At 35.0% G+C, this 13,653-nt stretch overlaps 1 protein-coding gene across 10 annotated transcripts in view; it reads right to left on the reverse strand.

Moving 5' to 3' along the window:
• LOC121130554 (protein vav) overlaps positions 1 to 13,653 on the reverse strand; it is a 43,452-nt gene that overhangs the window by 26,509 nt on the left and 3,290 nt on the right. Inside the window, exon 1 of one of the 10 annotated variants that reach the window (XM_040726297.2) lies at positions 10,632 to 10,806. The exons of 8 other annotated variants lie outside the window; for them this stretch is intronic. The gene's annotated coding sequence lies outside the window, so the exon portion shown is untranslated. Of the gene's footprint in view, positions 1 to 10,627; positions 10,807 to 13,653 lie in introns of those variants that run through there. One more of the 10 variants, XM_040726298.2, reaches the window with a different exon arrangement.

Consider the following 13,653-nt stretch of genomic DNA (forward strand, 5'->3'; position numbering starts at 1 on the left):
GTCTGGTAAATCTTAAATCAATTCGGATCAGACCAGATTCCTGGGCTTAGAAGGGCATGTTAGTTTTTTTGCTAATAAAAATCTCTTTTTATACAAAAAAAAAAAAAGGATTCTCCGTGTCTCGAATTTTTTTTTTTAAAAGGTATGGATTGTCGATTTGAAAATAAACCAAAAAAATCTAAAAAAAAGGACTTATTTTACTAACGGACAAAAGGAGAGCGTATATTGAATACGAATTAATAAAGTGAATTAGGAAAAGGATTAGCGCGTGAATTCTAGTATGTATCTTTATTATGGTTGACCGAGGAACGTGCTTCTAATTATTATGTCGACAATTTTTACTAAATTATAAAAGTATAAAAAATAACTCATTTGGAAAAGTAAAAATGCCGTTGGACTCAAGGCAGAATTGGGGATCAATAATGGGGAAGTTCCTGTCTATGCTTTTATATGATACAAGTGGGACTTGTAGTAAATCCTTCCCTCACGACTGCTCGCAGCTAATCTAATAAAACAGCATGACAACTAAGCTGCTCTCCTCTAAAAACACTCTTCAAACTGTCATAGTTACCATGTAAATTTTCGTTCTTTTTTTTTTTTACATAGAAAAAATGCTTATAATTTACAACCCTAGCTATAATATTCTTGAGTACAAGTTGACATGTGACAACAATAGATACATAGTTTGATATACAAATACCCTATACAATAAATATGACAAATTAAATGCATTATATTATATGATATTTAAAAAAAATATCATTTCCCAAATTAGATTTTGCTTTTGAACGTACATTAATGTTTTATTTGAAAGTATATTATAATATACTAAAGAATTGAAAGACGTAACATAGAAGGAGGGGAGAGGAAAAGATGTGGCCCGTCAATATAAAAGCAAGCTATAATATTTTTCTTAAAATTGAGTGTAGATTAAATTTGTATTCTTCGACGAATGTTTGTCAATTTCTATCAATCAATTATTCTTGTTAACACTTTGGCTACGTCGCAAATCGCACTTCAAGCAGCTAAAATTGATTTTCACATTTAAATAATAAGACATTACAAGATTTTATTTAAAAGTCCGTATCAGGGCTAATATTACTCTCCTAAATCAAATGAAGGCTCTAAACTAGGGATGCTCAACATTTTAATTTAATGGGCCACAGTACCTATTAAATTAAACTTAATGAAAATTGGCTAGGTTTTTTTCAGTTTCCAAATAGACTATCTAAAAAAAGAGACATTGTCCTCATAACCAAGGTAAGCAAGGCTATGTAATGCAACCATGCCCTTTTTTTAACTCTAGATACAGTATTATGTATATTTCAGCTTCTATAATGGAAAAATACGATATTTAAAAACTGTTTATTATGTACTTTTAGACGAAGAATGCTACAAAAACACATTTCAGAATACTTGAATTCAATTTCAGTACAGAAATTGGGCAAAAATCACAATTTTATAGCTGTTGCGTCCATTAATTTGCAAAAGTATTGAAAAATTAGCATGGTACATCAATATACATCATTCGAAAACAGACTTTGATGACTTAGATCAACTTTTAGAGTAAAAAGGAGTTCACAAGTCGTTCATCCTCTAATAAGAAAAGTAATTCACTCGACTTGGTTATCAGTCTAGAGCTTTACATAACTGCCTCCAATACTTCAAAGAGCTGTTAGGGAAGACAAAATAAAAGAATCTTCTTGTTGGTGCATGGAGTACTTTTTTATAGGAGCAGCATTCAAGACTCATGTCATTTTCGCATACAACAATACAATACAATTCCTGAACTGTGTTAAAATGTCAAATCAAACATTACTGTATAAATATCCTTCAACACTTTACTTTATCATTTCAACACTTTAAGAATTGAGATAATTCTTTAAGCAAGATCTCCAGGATAAACGAGTGACACATCCGAAAGATGTGATGGCTATAAGGTGAACAAATTCACGGAAGATACAACCTCATCACCATGTGAAGCAACTGAACCCATCATATTCTTGACGGAAGATAAGATAATGAGTAAGCTAAAAAATTGGAGAGAACCAGAAGCCAATGAATAATAACAGGGCTCTATTACCCTTTCTAAAATGACATTATTCCAATAACGTGGGACATTTATGGTCAACTTCGGTGGTATTAAGGACTTTACACGGATGGGACACACAGCATGGATCATTTAGTTAGGATTAAGAATTGGAATGATGGGAAGGGAGAAAAGCCTAATATTAATGATGAACAAATATTGCCAGTTAACAGGATTCTAGGAGATATGGATTAAAACAGGGATACTTTTTTAAATCGTCCCTTATTTTAAAGACTTGTACTGAATAAAATAACTGTCTGAGAGGTTTTGTTGTTAAACATAATTTTGTATGAAAAAATCATTAAATCTTCATAATTGCCTTGGAATACATAATTTTTGAAAGGATATGGAAAAATCCCAAAGGGAACAGATTATAATTCTATTAAAAGCTGGGAACACATGGTAGTCAACCCAGAAGATTACCAAGGTCAATCGGAAAATTGTTTACTGGTCCAAAAAGCGATTGGAGGATGGAATAGAGTCTGATAGGAGGTCAAGGAGTGGAACAACCAAAACTGTGAGAACTCAAAGGTTGGCCAAGACTGTCTGTGAAAAAATTAGGGAAAATCCACGAAGATCCCTACAAAAGCTGGCCCAGGATAACAATGAAAGGAAAACCAGTATGAACAAGATTGATACAGATGACACTGGGATCAAACCTTACAAAACTCATTATCGTCATCTTTTGTCAAAGGGGCCCTATACTAAGAGAAAGGAGGACAGAAGCAAAGTTTGTAGTACATAAGAATGACGTTATGATTTATTGGGACGAAAAATTATTAACTTTAAGTTGGAAATTCAAAAGCAAAATGACAGAGTCTTGGCAGAGACATATTAAAGCATTAATTCCAGCCAAAAGTATGACTTGCTTTTGGGGCGCTGTGGCTTCAAATGGGGCAAAATCGCCTATACTTTGGATACTTGATGGGATAAAAATTAATCAAAAAGTTTATTTAGACTTTTTGAAGACCAAAGTGAAGCCCTGGATTGAAACAGCATTTCCATGTTAAGAAGTTTGCTTCACTCAGGATTCCGCTTCATCTCATGGTCCCCACACAGTTGAAAAAAAAAAAAAACTCCAGCATTTTTGGGACAAGTCTATGTGGCCTCCCTCTTCACCTAATTTAAATCCCCTGGAGTTTTCCATCGAAGAAATATTGGAAAGGGAGGTCAATCCTTATCCTTCAAGAAATAAGGATGCTCTAATGGCAACCCTTGAGAAGAAATGGGATACCAGATGATGTAGTACGTGCTAGTTGTAATGCAGTTTGAAAGAGATTGGTTGATATTAAAAAGGCCCAAGATGGTCAAATTAAATAAATTCCCATTTTAAATATTTGTAATAGTTAAATTAAATGTTTCAAAAGATTTCAATAAAATTGGACTTTTAGTTTTTGATTTAGAGCTAATTATTTATGGGGCAATTTTAAAAAACAAACCTGTGTATATTTGGTCTAATAAAAACGATATTGTTGATATTTTTAAAATCCTTCTATTTTTATGTCTTTGCATGTAAACAGGTGCATACCTATCTTTCATCATTTAGGGAGGGTTAGCCCCAAAAATTAACAACACCGTGATACTAATGCTTTGTTATATATGTTGTGTACAAGTTGTGATTTTGTATAAGTTACAGCTCGTACAAGTTGCAACCAAAAAATGAGATGAAGGATTTCCTGTACTTGGGATGACGATTGGCAATAACTGAATATTCCATGGATGATCCGTATTTTAATGCTGTATTTTTTAACTATATCATTACAAATTACTAAAATATAAGTATTATAAGGCACATTATAAACTTCAAATGACAGTTTCAATGTACAACCAAATAACAAGTTAAATATTGTATTTTAAGACGAAGAAATTGCAAGTTGTACAGGTTGCTTACACAAGTTGCACCTTGTTCACAAGATATACAGGGGTGTTCTAAAGTCTAAAACCTCTAAGATTTGGCATACAAAATTTTGGGGGTAAAGTATACTACCCACAATCTGATTGGTTGTTATACAATCAGTCTCAGTTCTGTTAAATATAACATTAAAATATTCGAAAGACTGAAAACGTTGATGACAACCCAAAAAGTGAACGGCCAAGGTCCACCCGAAACCCAAATAACGTACGGAAAGTAAAATTAAAAATATATAGAAACCCCAACAGATCAATGGCAAAAATGGCTAAGGAGATCAACGTGTCATGGACTTCGATGAATCAAATCATCCAAAAGGACCTAGGGATGATTTCTCTGAAGTTTCGTTACAGTCAGACTCTCACGTTAGATGTACGGATGAAACGGATTTAAAGAAGTTAACCTTATTAGAACTTTGCACGCGGAGAGGAAATATTGCCTTTTTAGATGAGAAGAAATGGGGCATGGATTTAACCGTCAAAACGACAAAATCTTGACCTCATCATCAAAAGATATATCCTAAGACCAAAGAACAATTCCAAAATGGATCAATAGTCGATCCCTTTTGGTCTGGGCAGGGATTCCATGTAAATGAGATACTCTTCCTTTGGTTTTTGTTCAAGAGATGAAGACGGGTGACGAAATATCATTTGTTTTGGAGCCTGTGGCCCTTCCGTGGTTTATAACCAATTCATCTAAAACGATTAAGATGACCTTTCAGCAAGATTTAGCTACAATACATAACAGAGTTACCTGCCAAGAGTGTTTGGGACAAATCTATGTGGTTCCCTTCGAGTCCAGACCTTAACCCTCTCGACTACTTTGTGTAGGTTTATCTAGAGTCGAAGGTAAACACTTGTCAATATTTAAATTTGGAAGATCTCCATGGTTTAATTCAGATGGAATGGGTGAAACTTCCCAAATCTATGGTGCGTGTAACATGTGAAGTATTTCAATCACGTCTAAGGGAAGTAGTTCATAAAGGAGGCAGTTATATTAAATAATTTATAAAATATGGAATAAAATTTAATAAATTTTCTAAAATATTTGGTAAGTGTTTTTTCTCAACGATCAATCTATCACTCAATATATATAATTAAAGAAAGGTTTAAAACACCCCTGCATGTCAATATCTAATCTGATATGAATCATTTTAACAATAATTACAATTTCAAATCTTATTGTCTAATTCCAATTCTAATTACTAAAATAATAATAACTTCTATATCGAAATGTGTCTCAAAATAGGTATAAAATTGTGATTTTTGCCAAATTTATCTAATGAAATTGAATGATAGCATTCAAAAATGTGTCTTAATGCTTGTCATTTGATGTTTCAATAGACCTTTTCAAAGCTAAAAGACATCAGGCTTGTTTATCTGAGTTTTTTCTGATCGGCGATCAAATGGGATATGGGGATATTATATCGCTGATTGCAGTACCACAATCGGTCCTGATCTTTATATGACTATATCACAAGAAAAATGGCAAAACAATTGCAATCCAATCAATTTGTACACTATTACATATCCTGTAATAGTGTTGCAGTTCTCGAGACCGGCCTTTGTCTTGAGACTTCCCTCAAGACTGTTTATTATAGAGAGAGAGAGAATGGTTCATGGTAATAGATTCACTTAAAATGATCATTTTTAAAAGAATAGAAGAACTATGTGTAAGCAGGATTTCCCAGACAAACCCTTCTTGTATCAATATTTTGTGCTATAATAATAAAATCTTTAACTCTCCTTTTCTTAAAAGTTAACTATCCCTCACATCGGTCAAATTAATTCCCAAGATTAATATTTGTTCACAGAACAAAAAAGGAAAAGAAAGTACGGTCAGACGCCAGAGTTTTGGAGCTCATAGGCTATGAGAAATATTTATTCGGGTACCTATATATAATATATAGATTGACTTATAGGGTTAAAGAAATTGTATATTCGAATATTATCGCAATTAAATTGATCGGATCGCAATAGGCCCTGATCCTTATATCGCAGTGAATTTATGATTTCAATTGGTCAGAAACCTGAAATAATACATACTAAATTAAAATCGACAAAATGACCCTTCATAGAGCCAACTCCTAATTTGAAGAAAACTAAATAAATTTGGTTTTTCTCTTTGACTTGATTTTGGTTCGAGATTCTTTTTACATTGATATACTACATTTTATATTATTACACGAAGTATCTTCAATGTCGATCAACTACTTATTATCATCAACCTAAATTGCAATTATAGTAGTCAAAATTTATTGTCACAACAAAAGAATGGTAGATTATATTTGAAGGGATCTGAAGCCAAAAAACAGTTATCAACTATAGCGAAAAGTCTTGCCTATCGTAACTCATACCACATCTTTGAATACAAATATTGGTTTATACTTATATACGAAATGTGTTCAAAAAGTAAGGTGACTCTATTTTTAGGAAAAAATATTGATTTATTCATCAATATGCTTGTTGTTCACAATTCCGAACGTTTTCTTCCTATTGGTTCTCACAAACGGTCCATAACTTCAAGAGAATACTCTTTATTGACCCTACGACCATATGGTCCTACGGCACGGTAGTCTAAAAAACAGTGAGCGAAACCTAGACATTTGATCAAACTTGGCGTGCTTTTGTTTGGTCTCGACTCCCCTGGGATCTTCCATTGGGACTATTGGGATTTGGCTTCGATATCATAGCCATATACCCTTGATTTCTCACAAATCATGACATATTTGTGAGGAATCAGAATCATCATTGACGTCTATCAGCAGCTCATGAGCGATGCTGACGGTTTTCAAAAACAATTTTTTTCACTACTTCAACGTTTTCATCTGCTGTTGACGTGCCTGGGCTTCCAGCGAGAGGATCGTCTTTAGCATCTTCACATGGAAGAGTTTGTACCACTTGTTGACATTTTTTATTTTTTACGCAGAACAGTTAGACCGTACGCCATTATCAATATATCAAGTATTTTGGTGCACTTAATTACATTTATTACATAAAATTTGATGCAAATTCTTTGATCCAGTTTTTCAATAGGACCAAAAAATCCCCAAACACACAAAATACTTTTATCCATTAACCCTCTCACCAACAAGCTAAACATATGATATAGCTCACACTGTAAATATATGTTCCTGGCGAGTGTACTAACATACAAAATAAAAATAAATCAAGCATACCCCATTGCTCGCGAAAATTTTAAAAGTTGTCATACTTTTTGAACACAACGTGTTTAATTGGGGGGTTTCTTTTTCTTGATTTTTGTTTTAAGGTTGTTTTATGTTGACGCAGCACAGATGTACTATAATAAAAAAAATACTCTATTACTTATTTATTTCTTGCACAAATGCCAAGATTGATCCAGAAAAATAATAATATAAAAAATAAAAAAAACTCAAGTCCCAATTCCACTTAACTGTAGTTTGTGTTTATTATTTTAATGTGTGCGCGTATATGAGTGTTCAAATAAAATAACATAATATAAAAATATTTTCTTCTGTCAAAAATAAGGCTAGGAATCCTATATAATGCACTTTAATTATATAATCAATAGCTTTCTATTATATATATATATACTTGTGATCGTCCTCGATAACTGAAGAACATTGTTTACACACTCTCTTATTGAACTAATAGCCAGAGTTGCATAAAATAAGACCATCCGGTATGTAAAAATATAAAAACCAAAAATAACATAGTAATCCTGCCAATAATTCAATGAATGTTTTGCTACTATCAACGTTGGACAAAGGAGGTGGGGAAGAAGGAAATAAACAAGGAAATTGGAAATTACTCCGTTGTCGATCCCCAATTCAACTTGGTGTCTAACAAGGACACCAAGTCCTCCGGGTTACGTGCTGTCTTTTATGAGCACAAACGAATGTTCAATCAGTTTTTGAATATACTTTATGTAAATGGACTTCAAAGAAGATTCATAGCTCAGATCATGGAGGACTATGTTAAGTAATCCATGGGTCAATGGAAAAATGTAATACTTTAAAGTTTACTGATACTTAATGAGTGTCCCTCCATCTGACCAATTAAAGGAAATTTAGAAAAAATAAATTAAAAAATCCATAGCTATTTGAAAAAAAAAATTTGAAAGACTAAATTAAATTTAAAATATTTGAATTTCTGAAAGAAAAACCTCAAATATTAAATTTTCTAGTAAAAACAAAAATTCCTTTATTTTTTTATTAGAAAAAAATTTAAAATACTTAATTTATTGGGGAAAAAAATCAAAAATCCATAGCTATTCTCAAAATATTAAATTTTTCGAAAAAAAATTTTATGCTATTTTCACGTAATTTTTTTTTTTTTTCATCCTGAGCAAAAAAAATACAGTAAAAAGTAAACACTCCTTGGGGGGGGTACAGCCACTCCAACCCTCGCCGCCTTGTGGACGCCCCTGTAAAGGTACGTTTGAATCAAGATCTCTTATTATAACCGGGCATGAATATCTCTCACAGAGATTTCTGACAAGCTCAAGGTGTCCAGGATCACAGTATCCCGCGTGAAGTAGCCCTTTGACAGTAGTGAGGATAAAAAGGAAGCTCTCTCACGAAAAAACGTCTGAGGGTATCAAGAAAAAGTTGATGTGAGAACCATGAAGGAGGTAATAGGATTAAAGCCCTAAGAGATCTCTCAGGAAGTAAGTGAGCATTTCCATAAACCCAACAAGTCATTTGCTTCCCAAACGATAGAGGCAAACCTAAACTCAGACAAATGTGGGTTCTCCGAGAAAAAATACAAGGAAATAACCACAAAATATTTATTAAGAAAACCCTTACTTAATTAAAATTTTAAATTGTGTGTTCATTTGTGAAATTAAATGGCAGCGAATACAAGAGAGTTGAACGTATCAAAGTCTACGGTGTCCAGGGCCGTCAAGAAGGAGGGAGGCAAGAACTTGGTGTTGAAGGAAAGTCAAATGATCACCCCTCGTATGAATGGCGCATCTCTATCGATAGAAATGGTAGCTCAACAGTTTGAATTCCTGACTTGAACCCGCTTGACTTTCCGTTCTCCCCTTATGCGGAGTCAAGGGCTTGCACCATACGCGAGAATAAATCCGAGAGACGAGCTCAAGGTATCCAGGATCACAGACTACCTCATGAAACAGCGCCTTGCCAGCAGTGAGAATGAAAAGGAAGCTCTCAGACACAAAATCAGCAGTGGGGCTCAGGAAAAACTTGACGTATGTGTTATCAAGGAAGCCATCCAAGCCAACCTGAAGAAGTCTTTGGCAGTGGATCAAAGAAACATGGACTATTCTCGAAGTCTACGGTGTTGAGGATCGTCACGATAGAGGAAGAAAAGTTTTTGGTGTTGAAGAAGGGCCCAAAACTCACGCTTCGTATTAAAATGGAGTATCTCCAACGATAAAAAGGACTTCTCCGATGCCAAACCGGCAGTGGGGAGCAGGAAATACAGCTGGCATACGTCAATGCCCCCCCCCCCTACATCCCTCACTTGAAACCCCTTAACTTTTAAGTTCTGAGCGCACGTGAAAACTAAACATTGGCTGAAGGGCTCCCTCAATGAGCACTAGGAGGAAATGAGTAAGAAGACGTATCTTCAGCTTTTAGATGCCGCCTGAAAGCAATAATTATGGCTACCAAGGGAGATTGCATTGTGAAGTAATTGTTCTCAAGGTGTGTATGGAGAAAATTGAAATAAATAGAGCCGTTGCTCCAAGTATTTGTTATTGAAATATATACATGTAAATGAAACTAGAAAAGTGGTCTGAAAAGTGTCCGACTTTAACAAGAAGATAAAAGCACATGTAAATAAAAGGCATTCACTAGTGTTGAGACTCGGTCTAGCACCCAATTTTTATTTCAGTTCGGTCTGCAGTGATTTTTTCTAGACTGATTTAAACATACTTTTTGGTCCAGATCGCGATTTAAGACCGTGGAACGATTTATTTCAGTCTCAATTTTTTTCGGTCTAACCCTGTGGAGGGATTTTGTCGGGTTTCATATATTATGAGATACCAATTTTTTTTTTCTAGATACTCCGTCATTGATTTTTTCAAAAAACTACACAGAATGCTCTAGAACAAATACTCTTTACAAACAAGAACCACAGGATTAAAAATCATCTGAGTTATCTCTCTTTAAACTTTGTATGACGTCATTGTACTAGAAAATACATATTATATCATGTTATAAACAATGTAAAATCTGTATAGACTGATTTTTTTAGGACCGAACTGGATCGAATTTTTCCTTTCGACTCATCTAGAACGAACTTTTCCTTTGGACCGATCTTCTATGGGATCGGTCTAGTATTTCCAGACCGACACCCAATACTAGTAGTCACATCCATCTAGCATCAGTTGACAGTTACTCACCAAATTGTCAGCCATTTTGGACACTCAGTTTTAATTTAAGAATCGTTTTAGTGAGTCGATCCGAGTGTTTTATGAGTAACTGTCAAAAGATGCTAGATGGATGCAACTACCTTTTATTTACAAGTGCTGTCATCTTACGTTGAGGTAAGAAACTTTTCAGACCACTCTCAAAACTGAAAAGGGTTCTAAATTCCAAGCTACAGCCTGGATGTAATTTTATATTCGGTATAACTCCCTCGTGGATTCTCAAAAAAAATAATAACAAAACAACTTACTTACAATGACTTGTATCCCAACGACTATTGAAGATTTTCATGTGATGTGCTGCCTCATATATTTATATTTACAACACATCGTCATTTTTTTTGTTCACTTTAATATGTTATGTATAATGAGAAATCCTCACAAGGAATGAACAACAATACTACTACATATTTAAATGCAAAATGAAACTGCTAAACTTAAAAGCTCAATAATTATAATGACTTGATGGAGAAAACGGGTATATTGAGAACACATAAAGAGAAAAAAATATAACGTTGACTACTATATAGATAACACTATAGCCTGCATCAGGGAATTGAGGAAAAAAACACCAAATCCAACGCCTCGTGGAGGCTGCAGGGGTTATAGAAGAAAAAATCCTTCAAAATGTCACCCTTCTGCCTCAACCATGGCCTCAATTCTGTCCCGGAAAACCCTCACAACAAATTCGTCCGGCATGGAAGCACATTGCTCCTCAACGGCAGCTTTAAGGGCATCGACAGACAAGTGGGGGTAGGTACATGCTCTACTTTCCACATAGCCCCAGATTCTATGATAGGGGGGTGAGTCACGGGATGATGGGAGCCAAAAGAAAACATTACCAGCAATCACCTAGATTAGATCGTCACCACTCCTGGATCTTGGGTGATTCAGAAGTAGCTGGCATTGCCTTCTGAAAAATGAAGTCATACAAAGGTCCACCACGGCTCTTCTCGCCGTGGTCTCCGAGATATTGTGAGCAATGGTATTCCTGTGCGGAGCAAGTCAGCAACTCATTATCTTTTTGCTTCAATTTAAAACACTTATTTTTGTATGATTTGATAAAAACAAATATCGTCTGAAAGCTGAAATTCCGAACTTTAAAACTTTGGTTCTATAAAACCTCGAAAATTTACTTTTTTTTGCTTTAAAGATATTTCCGCGATTTGCTGACGATCTGGGTACAAATTAAAGGTGGGGTACCCTTTTTTTTTTTTTTCTATATCAGCTGAATTTGAACACATTTCAAGTCTCTAAGAGAAGGGATGCTCAATCTTTTTTCAGTGACGTACCCCATGTAAAATATTTTTTCAACCAACACAAAATATATTTAGTAAAAAAATCTAGAACACTGTGTTAATACTGTCTGTTTTATTACACTTTGTAACTGAATACAAATTGCATTTTTAGTGAGAAACGTGAGCTTGTGCTCCCCACAAAGGATCTTGTTCAATCTTGGTGAAAGGGAGGCAACTGCTGTAATCAGGCTCTTCTACAGGATCATTTTGTTTCTCTGCTTTGTCCTTATCACATTCATTGCCGAGAAGGATGCCTCACATAAATATGCGGAGGCAAAGGGTTGTAGCTGCTCTGAAGCTCTCTGGCCCAGGTCAGGGTACTCCTGTTTTACACACACCCAAAACTGTGTGAGTGTGGATTTGGAAAACTTGCACTAGAGGTCAATGTCAGATGACACTTCTAAGAGTTATTCCTGATCAGTGATAGGTAGCTTGCTTCTGTTTGCCTCAGACAAGAGAAATGGGTCTTAGGCCCAATCCAGCTCTGCATATTTCTATTCTATGTCAGGAAAGTAGGAATGGAAATCTTGAATCAAATGTCCCACTATGATTGAAGTAACTGGAGCTCTGTTCACATCCGCATCAGAGAGAAAATAATCTACATGAGGAAAGTAGGTGAAATTTCTTCAGGAAGTTCGTTTAGTTTGCTAAATACATCTGTCAGGTAGCACCGGTGTCCTAGAATTAGGCGGCATGGGAGGATTTATGCTCGGTCAGAAAAGTGGTTACTTTTGAATTAATACTAATATATATATTTTTTAAATATCAAGTACCCCCTGGAGTTCATCCAAGTACTCAAGGAGTATGCGTACCCCTAGTATATAGAGAGACCGGTACACTTCAGGAAAAAGCCACAGACCAAGGAAAGTCGGGATCCCTTGGCTATTAGAGTAAATCAGGGAGAAGGTACGGATATAGATGGGTATAATCATGATTCAGAACTACATTTTCACGTGAAATAACGTGATGTATCAAATGTATCCTGCCAGTATGTAAAAATAAAAGAAACCAAAAATCAACGACAAAGCCAAAGGAGAGGGTGGATGCCGACAGGTACTATGAGCTTCTGTCTGACCAAGTGATACCTTGGATGAAAGCTGAGGCCAATGGATTCGAGTTCCTGTTTCAGCCAGACTCTTCCCCTTCTCACAAAACCTGCAAGACACCAAAATTGTTTAAAGGGAGCAGGTGTCATTTACACAAACACACACCTGTACCTTAAATTCCTCCTATATGAACCTCATTGACTACTTCTTTTAGGGGTTGTTAGATAGGAAGGAAGGTTTCTGCCGATTCACACAACAGCATTGTCTCCTTGAAGGCCTCCATCATCAAGTACTGGAACAAAGTCTCCCCCACGAATGTGGTCAAGGACTGCCAATTCTTTAAGCCTCGTATTTTACTACTTCAACGACTCGTTATACTATATTGGTATTAAAACAACAACATATCAACGATTCAGAGTCAGCTATTTTGAGCAGTTCAAACGAAATAAAAATGATTTCTTGCTTAGCTATGCGACAATGGATGAAAAATGAAACCACCAGAACACGCATGAATTAAAAAGATCCTCAACTGCCAGTGAAAGTACTTTCCAAAAGGGGTTTCACTTAAACGACTGTAACCTCTAAACTAGAGGTGAGAATTCAATGAAATTTTGATAAGTACTGTTTGAAGAGAATACTAAATGGGAATAACGTGGATCTGTCAATAATGTTTCTATATGTGTCAGGCAAGGGACTTATTACCTCTGCAATTAAGTTGAACGGAGGTTATGTTTTTTCCTCCGTTAGTTTGTAAGTCAGAAGGATTCCACCAAAAGTTACATCTCGATTTTGATCAAACTTGGGACGAGGATTATAAATGGTCACAGTAAGAAGTTATTAAATGTGTTTTATTTTCAAGGTAACACAAAACGCTAATTAAAACTGCATTATAGACAATAACTTTCGATAAATTTAGTTACATAGTTTGATTTT

The sequence above is a fragment of the Lepeophtheirus salmonis genome, chromosome Z, assembly GCF_016086655.4.
Source record: "Lepeophtheirus salmonis chromosome Z, UVic_Lsal_1.4, whole genome shotgun sequence".
Classification (NCBI taxonomy): domain Eukaryota; kingdom Metazoa; phylum Arthropoda; class Copepoda; order Siphonostomatoida; family Caligidae; genus Lepeophtheirus; species Lepeophtheirus salmonis.